Source organism: Parasteatoda tepidariorum, chromosome 7 (assembly GCF_043381705.1).
Source record: "Parasteatoda tepidariorum isolate YZ-2023 chromosome 7, CAS_Ptep_4.0, whole genome shotgun sequence".
Classification (NCBI taxonomy): domain Eukaryota; kingdom Metazoa; phylum Arthropoda; class Arachnida; order Araneae; family Theridiidae; genus Parasteatoda; species Parasteatoda tepidariorum.
In genome coordinates, this window is record NC_092210.1 from 82,022,926 (window position 1) to 82,036,334 (window position 13,409).

General features: G+C 28.5%; 1 protein-coding gene across 1 annotated transcript in view; it reads left to right on the forward strand.

Moving 5' to 3' along the window:
• Positions 1-13,409, forward strand: part of LOC107451529 (uncharacterized) — a 71,349-nt gene that overhangs the window by 1,087 nt on the left and 56,853 nt on the right. The gene's annotated exons all lie outside the window — the stretch shown is intronic.

Below are 13,409 nucleotides of genomic sequence, written 5' to 3' on the forward strand. Positions count from 1 at the left end.
AATTACTCAGAGAATTTTTGAAGCGAAATTCTCTGTTTAGAGCAATTACTTTTAATTGGAGCATTTAGTTTCCATTGCAAAATTTAGTCACGCGAAATTTATTATATTTAAACAACCGGATTACAAATTATAAGGTTAAGCAATTTTTAATTTTGTCTGGTTAAAATAATTTTCAATCAATTATGTTAGACTCGCACCTGAATAAACACTTGAAACTATTTAAGTATACAGTGTGTAAGAGGGATTTCACACAACTCACGTATTATTCGCGAACGAACAATGTCGTCCTTTTATGCATTTTTGTTACTCTGCTTAATCTCTCAGACTTTCACTCAAAATGTGCTCCAAAGCAGGCTGGATTTTTATCAATCGAACAGAGCAGCTGATCAACAGAGTAACAGCCCAATATCTGGTCCAAGCACCGACAATGACGGTAGCCAGTTAGAAGAGACCGATTTAAACTCTCCTATACTATCTGAATTTGCCGCCTATAACTTGCAAATTTCAGAGGAGAATGGCATTTACCCTATCTTGTTCGATGTTTCGTTGTCACCCGATGTTGTGAGAGAAAATTTTTACAATGAAGCTGTTTATCTTGCCCTTGATAATGGACTTTATGAGGTTGGAGATCTCCCTCAACAACTCGCTGATGCTGCTGCGCAGGCATTTCCTAATTTAACACCTTTGGAACTTTTCAAGGTCACATCTAATACTTTAGAACTTATCTTGCAGAATGCTGGACTAGCAACTGAGGGTAACTATCAAGTCTTGGCTCGTGTGAATGCTAGAGCATTAAAAGATGCTAGCGATAAAGTTAAAGTGAAAGATGCTCGATCTGCTTTGCATGCTATCATTGTGGGAGCTAGTGTATTTTTCAAATCTTTATCTATTAATTCCCCGGATGATATCAGGTATGCAATTGCAACGTATGCAGATCAATTTTCCAAAGTTCCAACTAAAAGAGAATTTCAATAGAACTGGGTTTGACTTTCAAATAGCATTTTACTCTCGGTTTAATTTCTACATTCAATTTCTAGAGTGACGGCATTTTTTAATATATTATGAATTTTTTTAGCCTGTTTGAAATATGAACTTGAACAAGACTTTGAAATTTGTCCTCTAAGCAGATATTTGAGATTATGTAATTGAAAGTATGTAAGAAGTATGTACATGCGTATACGATATTTTTAATGCATTTAAAATCTCAACTAATAGTAACATACAGTATTCGGTAAATATTCTAAGATAAATATACTGAAATTTTTAAACTGCTTTATTTCTATACTGCATTTATAAAATCTCGTTGTTAATTGTGTAATCAAAGATTTTCTGAAATAAAATTATATTTGAAAAGAAAATTATCCGACTGTGTAATGTCATTCATTTAAAAATAAATGTCTATATGGATTGACAAAAAATATTCCAATGATTTGTTATAACCTAACAATGATTATTTCTATGTGCATTTTACTTGCAGTATTTTTAAAGGGAAATTAAGTTTTTTTTTTTAATTTAAAATTTAAGAATGTTTTTTGTTTAAAATAGTTCATTCAAAATAAATGACTAAATCTAATGAACTCAATTAAAAACCATGATGTAATGCTGTTTCTTTTTTTTTGGAGCAAAACCTTTCAAATGAATCTTTTGAAAAAATAATAACTGAAAAATATTATTGTAGGTATAAGAAAAGAAGGAAACTTAATCCGTAACCTCGAATTTTGATTATTTTCTATTGTTCCGTCTTGATTAGTTTTATGTTTCGACTTTTATTAAACCTAAATAATTAAAAAGATCTTGTTAAAAAAGGAGTATTACAAAATTTTAATTATCTTTTTCACATAACATAAAAAGGCATTTTGCTTTTTTTTATTTTGATAATTTAAAAAATAACAGTAAAATTAATTGTCAGAAGAAAATATTCGATTTTAAAAATACGGCGATTAATTCATCACAAACAAAGAATATGATTAAAAAAAGAATTTTTTTTTAAAGAAGTTTTTTGTAGCTAAAAAATAGCCAANTATTTGTTTATTTATTATTTTTTTACATATATATCGTCGTTGAACAGCCGACCCAATTTTTGGGTTTACGACTACTAATGCTCAATTCCGTAAGTTTTTATAATTTTGAATCCATTCCAGAAGACAGGAGAATTCCTGGATCAAGTGTTGGAAGTAATTTGCTATCTTGTAGGTCTTTTTGATGGAATTAACCCATATTTGGGTGATTTGATGAGAAAAACTACGAAAACCTCTCATGCGGTTTGCCTGGGAGAAAGGGGACTATAACCAAAGATCCGTCTACCCTTGAGGATATATTACGTCAGCATTGTTATCGGTGTAAGTCGGGTGCAAAATTCGTATCGATCAGCCATCGCTAAGATTCGAATCTGGTTCAGCTCATTGGAAGGTGAATGGCTCTATCCCCTGAGCCACCACGGCTCTCATGAGGCACATAGTTTAGATCATATTATTATACGCCATCTTAAAAGACAAAAAACAAAGTTTCGGTTTTTGCCGATTTCTCTGATTTCACCAGATTTATTCAGATTCTGATTTTACCACAACTGCATACAGATTTTATGGTTTAAAATATATGTAGTTTGAAAGGCATAAAAAAATTATATTTCACTTCTATAGTATTTTGATCTCTTATTAAATTAATTGATGAATAAATAGTGTGAAAAAGGAATTTTATGCAAGGTATAGCACTTGGATGGAAGAATTTTTTAAAGTGAAGTTGGAAAAAAGACCGCCAGACGAAAAAGCACATGCAGAAAACGCAGGCAAAAATCAACGCAATATAAGAGCACCGGAAGAAAGTACCTCTTTAGTAAATACATGAATTCAATTCCGATAGTTGCTTCAAATTTTATCGCGATGTACCTATCAGAATGATAGTAGATATTTTTTTTTTAAGTAATCTTATTTAAGGTTTAATTTAAAGTTTTTCTGAAAAGGGATTTCCCAACTTCATACTATTTAACGAATTGACTAGGGCTCTTAAACAGTTCAAATTTCAGTAAATACACTTACTGAACTGAACATACAAATAATACTATTTGAAGAAAAAAAACTGCATTAAATTTAAATAGTTACTCATTTTAGTTATTATATTTAATTTACCAAAATATTAAGATTCTAAGATAAATAATTAATCTAATTGATATATTTTTATGATAATATTATTATATATTATACATTACCATTAAAATAGATAAAGCATTAAAAGTTCCTTTAACTTCATTATTAAACGTTGCATATTAATTAAATTTTTAGGAATATTTTAATTATGGTAAAATAAGCTCACCGGGCAAAAAATTAGTCCCCTAGTGCGCAAGTACTGATGAATCATTAGGTTTCGTTAGATGACGCAGTGGTCAATTGATGTGCTCCACTGCATGCGTGATCAAAGGCAAGTAGCCACCAGAGAGATATTTTTGTTTTAAGAGGAAATTGTGTGTAAATATGGGTAAGTATAAGAATCTGATAGAGTGCAAAAAGGGGCAATAGGTGTTTGGCCGTGCCCATGGTGAATGAAGTTGCTGGATTAGGATTTGCCAGTGTTTCGATGCGGACTGTTCAACATGTCTACAAACAGTGGTGTAATACACGTGGTCAAGAAAGATGACGTCATAAATGTGTTCGGAAAAAGATCCTGCATGAAATGGACTGGAGACGTGTTTCACAACTTGTCAATCAAAATCACTTTCAAACCCGACTGGAATTGCTTCAGTTAGTGAATGAAGGTTCATCCTAACCAGTCAGTGAGAGAACATTGCGACGGGGGCTGCTTGCGCTAAACATTCGAAGACCTCGTAAGAGGTCATTGCTCGGACAGGCACATAAAGCTGCGCGACTTCAGTGGGCTAGAAATCACCGAACGTGGATAGTTGTTGACTAGCGGAATGTAATATGATCTGACGTATTTGCCTTTATTCAAATGACGCAGGTCGTCAAGAGCGCCGAAGATGAGATGAAACATTTTATCCTGATTGTGTGCAAGATGTCACTAACATGAATTAACATTTTTATTTCTTTATACATTCTGTTTAAACGCTAATTTTAACTTCGGGACTCCTTTTTTTCGGTGCTTTTTCTTTCGTTGCTTTTTTTGCCAATGAAAATGAAATAAATTATATATTTATGTTTATTCTCCATCCCTGCTCATTATCACTGATCCGGAGCAGATTTTGTGATTCTTTTCAGATCCCTAAACTTGAAACTTGCACTCCTTCCTCGGATCCTCCGCCACTAGCAACTTTCATAAGCATCCAAAAAGTGTAATATTTTTTATTTAAAATTATATAATAAAAATTGAACGTGGTATTCTTTGAAGAGGGGTTAAAACTGATATTAGTCGGTTTATTATACAAGTCTAGGTAAAGAACTATGTCCTTCTTGTCGAAATAAATAAATACTATACGATGATTGATTTGGCTGACTATTAAATAAACATTTTATTGACAACACTGGAATTTTGAAACTTATTATAAACTAAACATATTAGCAGTGACTCCTTTTTAAATTTCATATCATTTTCCCTCCATAGATTTTTTCACAAGCCAGTTCCAAACTTCGTCTTTCATCTCCATTTGTGGGGTGCTCTATTGCTTTACTAGTTTCTAAAATCATATAATGTTTCTGTTGTTGCTAACCTTTCGTATTCCACTTCTTCAAATTCTGAAAACATATTCTTCAAAATACTTGCAAGATCCTTAATAATTTGATACATATTTTATTTTATTGTTAATACTCTCATTTCCAAAAAATTTAATTTGAAATATTTCGCTGAAATTAATTTAAAATGTGGATTTATTCTTTTATATATCGGGGGCTCCACAAACTTCTCGGTATCACACGATAATTTTAAGAAGCTCATTTCAGATTTCTTCTTTTCCTTTTTCCGCTTTGTTCTTCTTTGTCCTAGATTTTATACTCTTCTTATAAGTTTAATGTCAATATATGTTCCTCCGGATAACTATCGCTCTAATACCCTCGAAACTACTTACTTACTTCTTTTCAAGTCAATTCACTATCTGAAATGTACTACCGATACCGCGGCATAAAATGAAGATATTGGAGTGGATTGATATTCGCTTATTATATAAAAAAAAATGATTTTAAATTTTAGTTGCTCCGAAAAGGATTAAATTTTGTTCGAAAAGGATTTGTTCATCTTCAGTCGTAAGAGTACTTGGCTGAAAATATTATTGTTCTACTGTTAATATTTTACTTTCAACTAGGTTTCGTGAAAAAGAAAAACAATTTAATGTTCTTTAGTTATACTAAATACTATATTAAATGCTAAATATACTTATTATTCTAAATTATATTGAAAGATACGCTCCCTGCTCGCTCCCCTGCAAACAATGGCCACCATGATGTCAACAATACAGAGATTTCGCCCACGTATATCCGTATGATATCAGTATAAATATGTCCACATGACATCCGGACTGTGATATCCATATGACATCAAAACCGAATTCTGATCTTAACATTAGTTTTGATATCCGTAGGCCAAATTTCTGTACTTTTGACATTATGATATTCGTACTCGTCCATGTCATGACGGTATGATTTCAACACTAGTTTAATTTTATGCATGGGCCGAATCTCCGTCTTATTTATAATATTAGACTTTATAGATATATAATTTAATAAAGCAAAAATATTTAAGACTTTTAATATATATGAATGAAATGTAAGTTATTGTAGAGGAATAATTTTTTAAATGTATATTTTCTTAAATTATAATTTTTTTTCATTAATAAAAATATGCAAAAATTTTGCTTCATAAAAAAATATTATATTGAAACTTTATTACTTAAGTCACAATTGCTTTAGTGAAATAAAATAATAAAAAGTCCACTACTATAATTCATTGCATCGCATATCAAGAATTATTATTTATTATTATTTATCAAGAATTAATTACATTATAATTATTTAATTAATAACTTCTAAATTGTATTGCTAAGAGTTCTCGCAGCTAACAATACTGTGTTTAAATTTATTTTCACAACAGCGATGATAAAAGTAATAAAAAATTATGACTTTCAAGATTACAACTTATAATAAATATGAATTAAATTAAACTTGAAATACATTAACACAAGAAATTATTCTTGTTTATGCAAATTTATTAATTCAGATAAATATTCTAGTCTGTCTGTAAAAGAAAGTATATTCACTCATAATATAATTAATATAGTTTATTAATACAGTGCACATTCACATTTAGATATTATATTATGTTATTCACATTGTTACTGAGTATCTAAGATTTTGAAAGTTAAAAACATGTCAATTTATTTGAAATTTTAGATTGAGAAAAAAGATAAACTTTGCTGAAGCTGTAATGACACAGTAACTATTTTCCTAAAGAGATTATTATAACTAGACTGAAGAAAGGTGTTGTTACTAGGAAAACATGCAAACAAGTTTTTCTTCTTTAAATACTCTAATCTGATTTTATTAAAAAGAAATTCAGGAAGGCAGGATATAGCTTTATCCGTTAGGTAGTATTTATAGTATTCACAGCACAGTGCTCTCGACTGGAAAAATACTGGAAATTTAAGAAATCTCCCCAGTCTCAATAGGAGTCGAATTAGAAGAACCTGAAATCAGGTCTTATGTAATGTATCAATTCTAAAATCTTAAATTATGGATTTTCATTCCTAAACACACAAGGAATGTAGCGGATTGATGATACTAAAATACTTCTTAGAGGATTTTCTCTCTGCGTCTTATTTTTATGGTTCTATAAATATCTGTACAAACTTTGCTATCTATATATGATAGTAACATTTTTTCCTAACTTGACCTACATTTCTGTGCATTAGAAGAAAATCGTATAGTCTTCATAACTATTATGAGTAAGAAAAATTTAGCCTCTAATAGAAATAAAGAGGTTAAGAAGCATTTAGTTCAAAAGGCTAGGCTCACTCTCTGCTAGTAAACAAATCATGAAATATTTTTCTCGTAACAAATGACTTTTGGAGGGGGAAAATGATTTCTTACAATAAGATATCATTTGGAGGCGAGAATCAAGCAGGTTTTTAGGTCAAATATTGGCTGAAACTTGTTTTGGTCCTAATATTACTTGTTTATTTACTTTATTTATTTATTTATTTTTTCGGAGGCTGGGCTGAAATGGGCTAATGATTTCTTACAATGGGTTACAATTGGAAGTAAAATTCTAACTTACGGTTGCTTACATCACAAATCAACCGAAATTTGTTTTGACCATAGTCTTTTTTGGTGTCGGAATAAGCGATAACTTTTAGTGGACTATGGATTTCCTATAATTAACAAAAGTTTGGAGACCAAATTCTAACTTCTGGTTTTTAGGTACAACATTTGCTAAAATTGTTTTGACCATTACTTTGTTTTTTGATGAGTAAGCTAACGAAAAATTTTTAAATTCTATTCCATCTTTATTTTCGGTTAGCTATTCTTTAAGCAAAACGCTATAATCCTAGACGAATATTTTCTTTAAAGCCGAAAATTTAGATTAGAAAAGAATTTCAATATTTTTCCTTCTTTTTTAGTTCTATTGGTGTTCAAATTGAATATTTAAACGTAGAAAACGTATTTTGGCAAGATTTCCTTATTGCTTGTATAACTAATTTGAATAATTTAATCTTAACTTCAAAATGATTTACTTCTAAAATAATTATAATGCATGTTGAAATTGCAAATGAAGTTGCAAAGTTAACATGAGCAAAATTTATTTAGAATAAAAGTTTGTAATTTATGAAAATGCAATAACAACATGTTAGAAAATATACGTCAAAAATTGCATTTGCAGATGAAATCTGAAACTTTTTTTAGAAAAGAGAACTAATTATTTTTAATTAGAATAGTCAATTTTTTAGAACAGGTTCGAGAGTAAGATTTGTTTTTCCAGGAAATTTTTAGTTTAAGTACGATATTGAACAAAAAATCTTTTATGAAACAGCAAAAGTTGTTGCGAAAGTTTTCAACACGAATATGTGAGGCAAATGAAATTGATTGTATCTTTATTAACGGTCACTGCTTGCAATTAACCTTTTCTTACAGAACAGTGGTTGCAGTTCATTACTGAAGTTAACAAGCTATGCTGATTCACAGGAGAGGGGTTCATCATTAGAAGAAAATAAGCAGAGCAAAATAAAGAACATTGCTCTCGTACGAGATGTTTTTCTGAATAAATTATTGAAAGCATAAAACTACAAATATTTATAAATATTATTTCACAATTAAAAATACTGTGTTATATAATGTGCATTGCTAAATACTAGTAAAAGTAAAAACCAAAATGCATAAATTGATTTATAATTTAATTTTATATCTGTTTTCAAAGTTTAAATTTCATGACAAAACGTAAGGAACTTATAAATTAGCATTAACAAGTATTTTTTAATGGACAGGTATTTTTTAATGATTTTTTTTCCTACTCCGAAAATTTTATTCAATAATGAACCATAATACCGGAACCATAGCATGAAGCAATCCAGTTGGATGGTGTTAAATTAAGCCTACTTTCTGTTCAAGTAGAGCTCTTATAATCAAGCCGTATTAAGGGTGCAGCATATTTGCTAAGTTTCGAAAAGTGTACTAATTTAACCCACATAAAAGAGTTCGCATTGTTTAATTATTATCATCTGTTTCGAAATTCATAAACTATAAACAAAGAAAAAAAACTATTATCGATTCACGCTGTTTGTACTAGTTTAAAAGAAAAACATTATTAATATACAATCAATTTTAACTATACCATACTAGAAAAATAATTGGTTTGTTTTTGTTATACTATTGATTTTTTTGGAGGGGCTATGGATTAGTCCTTGAGGTTTTATTGCATTTTCCTTTATTCAGAATTTGCATTACAAAGCATATGCTGTATGATTATAATATACACATATTATTAATTTTTTTAAAAAAAATAATTTTCTTTTGACAAAAACATAGAAACATAGCAAACCAGATTGGGTTATTCAATATTTTAAGTACAAAACATTTCATTTCTAAAATAGTCAAGCATGTTTGACGCCAAATAATTTGAGAGAATGAAATATTTTTTCTACTCTACCTTTCGCTTAAAAGTTTGTGTCACTTTAATTTTTAGCTTACCCTAAATATATTTAAACATGTTTAGACTTAATACCTAAAGGCACTACTTTTCAAAATTTAAAATGTTTACTTAAAAACTACCATAACACATCAATCTGATTTCTCTCATTAATGCTCAAAAAAAATTGCTAGATGTGTTTAGCATAAACAGTAAATATGTATTTTAATCGTAATAGATGATTTTTTGTAAGTACCATACCATTTTACCATACAAAACCACAATCTTAGGTTAGCTTTTCCAAATAATGTTTTCTTCCTGCTTAGTTTCTTTCATTATTTAAGCTTTTACATTAAATCTTCATCTTTGAATGTCTTCCCAAACTTTCTTAATGTTTTTATCGAATCAAATAATGAACTTGAGACTTTAAAACTTAATTAACTAATCAAACAATAAAATTTTTGGCAATTTTTTTTCACTTTCAAAAAATAATTAGTTAATGCTAGATTACTTAGTAAAAACAAACCAAATTATTTGCAGTCCAAGTTATATTTTGAACTTCCTTGATTTCACTAAGGAAAATTTCTTTCTTTTATGAATTGCCAACACAATTTTAATAGTAGTTTCGATTAAAAAGTATAATTGTATCATAAAACCCTTCAAAATGATTGCAAAAGTAAAGGTTCAATGTCGATTTTAGAGCATTTTTTGTTTATTTCATTTACGATGTAAACAGAATTTTTCTTTTATTATTTATTTATGATAATGAATTTTTTGTAAGTAAAAGAAGAGAAAGAATTTTTTTTTAATTAGTTTTTTAATTTAGAGTAATGATCTCAGTTCAAATTATGCTTTTTCAAATAATTTGCTATTACTTTGAAAATAAGTTGTTTTTTCCTTAAACATTTGCACTTCAACTAGTTATTTTTTAATTGCAGTATTATTATTTTTTTGGATTCAATAACGAATATTCATGAAGATTTTCAAGCCAAATTAGTTTTTAATAAATTCACAAAGTAGATAAATAAAAAGAACAAAATTATCTACAGTTTTTCTAAATTCAAACGTTAGTTAAGGAGAAGAATAGGATGAAATGTATTTTGTTACATTTAACTTTTAAATTATGTTGAGATTTTAAAGAGAAAAAAAAAAGCTTTCATAAATGTTGTTATAAGGTTGAAATAATTTAAACTTATATCATGAAATGAACAATCTACAAAAAACTCTTCTTGTCAAAGAGTAATATTGTGCTTATTTTTATTATTTAATTTCCATTAATTGTACTTATTTCCTTTGCATCAATTACGCAAATAATACTTTTACATTTTTAATTATAAAAATAAATTAAAAAAACAGTTTAATTTATGCGTCGCACTAAACTAGTACCATCCATATAAACTTAGAATAATAAAATGATGAAACTGAATTTTTAATTGAAAACTTTCTGTTATATCTCACTCGAGATGTTCACCGTTGGCGTCCCTTAAAAAAAAGACAGGTAAATGAGTTTTTGCACAAAACTAACAAAGAAGCAGAAGATAATGAAACGAAATCTATTGTAAATATCCCTGTTTTAATGATTAAAATGGGAAAGTTTACTTTTTAATTTATCAAAGAAGTTGAATACATATTGTTCATACTTTATTACATCGTGGCTCTTTGCACTCTCTCATTCAAAAGAACTTAGGGGTTGTCTAGTTAGATTTCTCTTAAACTGCTAATATATATGTTACCGGCAAAGTATGAAATCCGGCTTTACCTGAAGCTAGCCCGCAAAGTATGAAATGATTTATATTTCATAAATGTCCTAGGCATTATATATAATGCCGAATGCTATTTAGGCAAAGTATGAAATAAACGTCCTGATGAGATTATTATGTAAATGATGTGCATGTTACTGTGAATGACCGAAATCGGTGGTTGTTGACTTTCACCGGTGAATGTTGACAATTACATAGTCACTTTGGTGTATGTCCGAAATACTTATTATATCTGATTTGATATTAATTTCTGATTTGATATTAATTTGATTTAATCTGATGTAATAAATCTTTCGGACATTTACTATGTAATTCTCAACATTCACCGGTGAAAGTCAACAACCACAGATTTCGATCATTCACAGTGACAAGCACATCATTTACATAATAACCTCATCAGGACGTTTATTTGAACTTTGCCTAAATAGCATCCGGCATTATATATAATGCCTAAGCAAAGTATGTAATACTTCTCACATTTCATACTTTGACTAAAAACGTCAGGCATTATACATAATGCCTAGGCATTATAAATAATGCCGGCATTTCATACTTTGCCGGTAACATATATACTTCAAATCATATAAAAACTGACGATTATTACTTTTCAATTATTTATGGAGAGTATTTGCAAATATTTATGACAAATAAAATGTTTTTGTACGGAAAAGAATGTTAAGAGATTATCTTATATTGTTACAGGATTTTTGTAAAGCGGTCCCATCATTTTGTAATGATCCAGGCTAAATGAAAATCTTTATATTTTACCATTTAGCTTTATATTTCAGGCTTATTACAATAAGCCCAATTAGAAAGACCATCATTCATGACTGAGTTTAGCTTAATTTATTTGAGGCAATTTTCAGTAAAGGCTTACTTTAAAGACCCTTTTGAGAAATTAATTGAAATGAGACGAGCAAAATAAAAACTTTTTAAATGAATTTAAATAAAAAGACTAAATTAAAAGTTTAAAAAAAAATTTAGTGAAATATATTATACGCTTTTTAAAAGTGAGTAATAAACATTTGACAATACTTGGTAATAATTCTTATCAGTCGTAAATGCAAACTAACATTAAAAGTGTATATTAAAAGAATATAATGGCAATAAAAAAGAGTATATTTTTATTGTAACGAGCGTTTAAATCACGAAAAGGAATGTGAACAAAAAGAATTCTGAAGAAATCCAAATCGAAACTTTTTGTTTGATAGAAGTGAAGATTTATGAGATTTTGATTTATGAGTTCAATTTATGAGCGAAGAAGGAGAAAAGGGGGATCACGCATACTCACTTTCCAATTCGTCTGTGATATTTATATTTTAATATTAAAAATATTACTATGTGAAAGAATAAGGTTTTCGTCCGTTTTAATGAGGCAACTTAGGCAACCACCACAATCAAGGTGGTAACATTGTGCCTCAGATTTTTTTTAATTAATTTTTGTTACCATTTAGAATGTAGTTTCTTTCTACTACATAAAAAAGTACTCAACAGACCAGTTTTTTAAATATTCAGAACTACTTGTTTAATTTAAAAAAGATATAAAAAAAAGTTCTAGTACCCCGTATTGCGCATACTACCTTTCCTATTTAAAAGCGTGCGGCAATTCACTAACTGCAGTATGCCTAGAATAATTCTTCAAACACTCCTAAAAACTCTAAAGGCACATGGATGAATTGCAATTACCTTAAAAAATAACAGGCTAAATAACAGACTAAGTTCTTCCCACTAAGCCTAGCGTATTGCAAAACACGGGATTCTCCAATTCACCTAAAATATTATTATTCCAATATTGAAAAAAAAAATTACTTAATGCCAGAAAAAGGTTTTAGACAATTTTAAAGGGGAACTTGGAGGGCTTTAAATCAACTTACTCTTTGCGTTGACTTAGCGGCCAAGATTATTCTTTTCCTTTTAGATTTTGCTACTATTTGAATGAAGTTTCATCTACTATATTATAAAAAAATTAAATCCCGTTGCTCCGTTTAAAAGTATGCCAATTTTTGGTACATAATACATTTTTCTAGTAATCAAAAGAAATCTGCCTTAATGAAATCACATACTATAAAGATTGTTAACACGAAATTGTTCTTTTTTTTTTCATTTGCTGCACTGGTATACTTTTATTTAGAGAAAAATATTTTTATAAAAATAATTTATTGTATCACAATATTTCAAAATAAAAACTGAAAAGTCATCGTTATATTTAAAGAAAAGATAGTGATAAAATAAATTTTTCTTTGACAGAAAAACAAAAAATGGCTTTTTTAATTTCTCGTGTTTTAAGGTTAAAAAGAAAATCTTTTTAATTAAGCATTGGAATCTTACTCTTAATATATGTTGGTCATTAGTTTAGATTAGCATAAAAGTCAGCCTATTGTTTTTAATTAAAAGGTAAATATTTTATTTTTCTACAAATTAAAAAATGAAAATTTTATGCTTTTAAATTAGTTTTTCCATGCTTCGTAATTGAATTTTTTATGTAAAACATTAATTAGCGTAGTTGTATTCAAACATTAATAGATAAAAATAAACTTTTATATATATATATATATATATATATATATTGATATATGTAACATATAAAGCTTC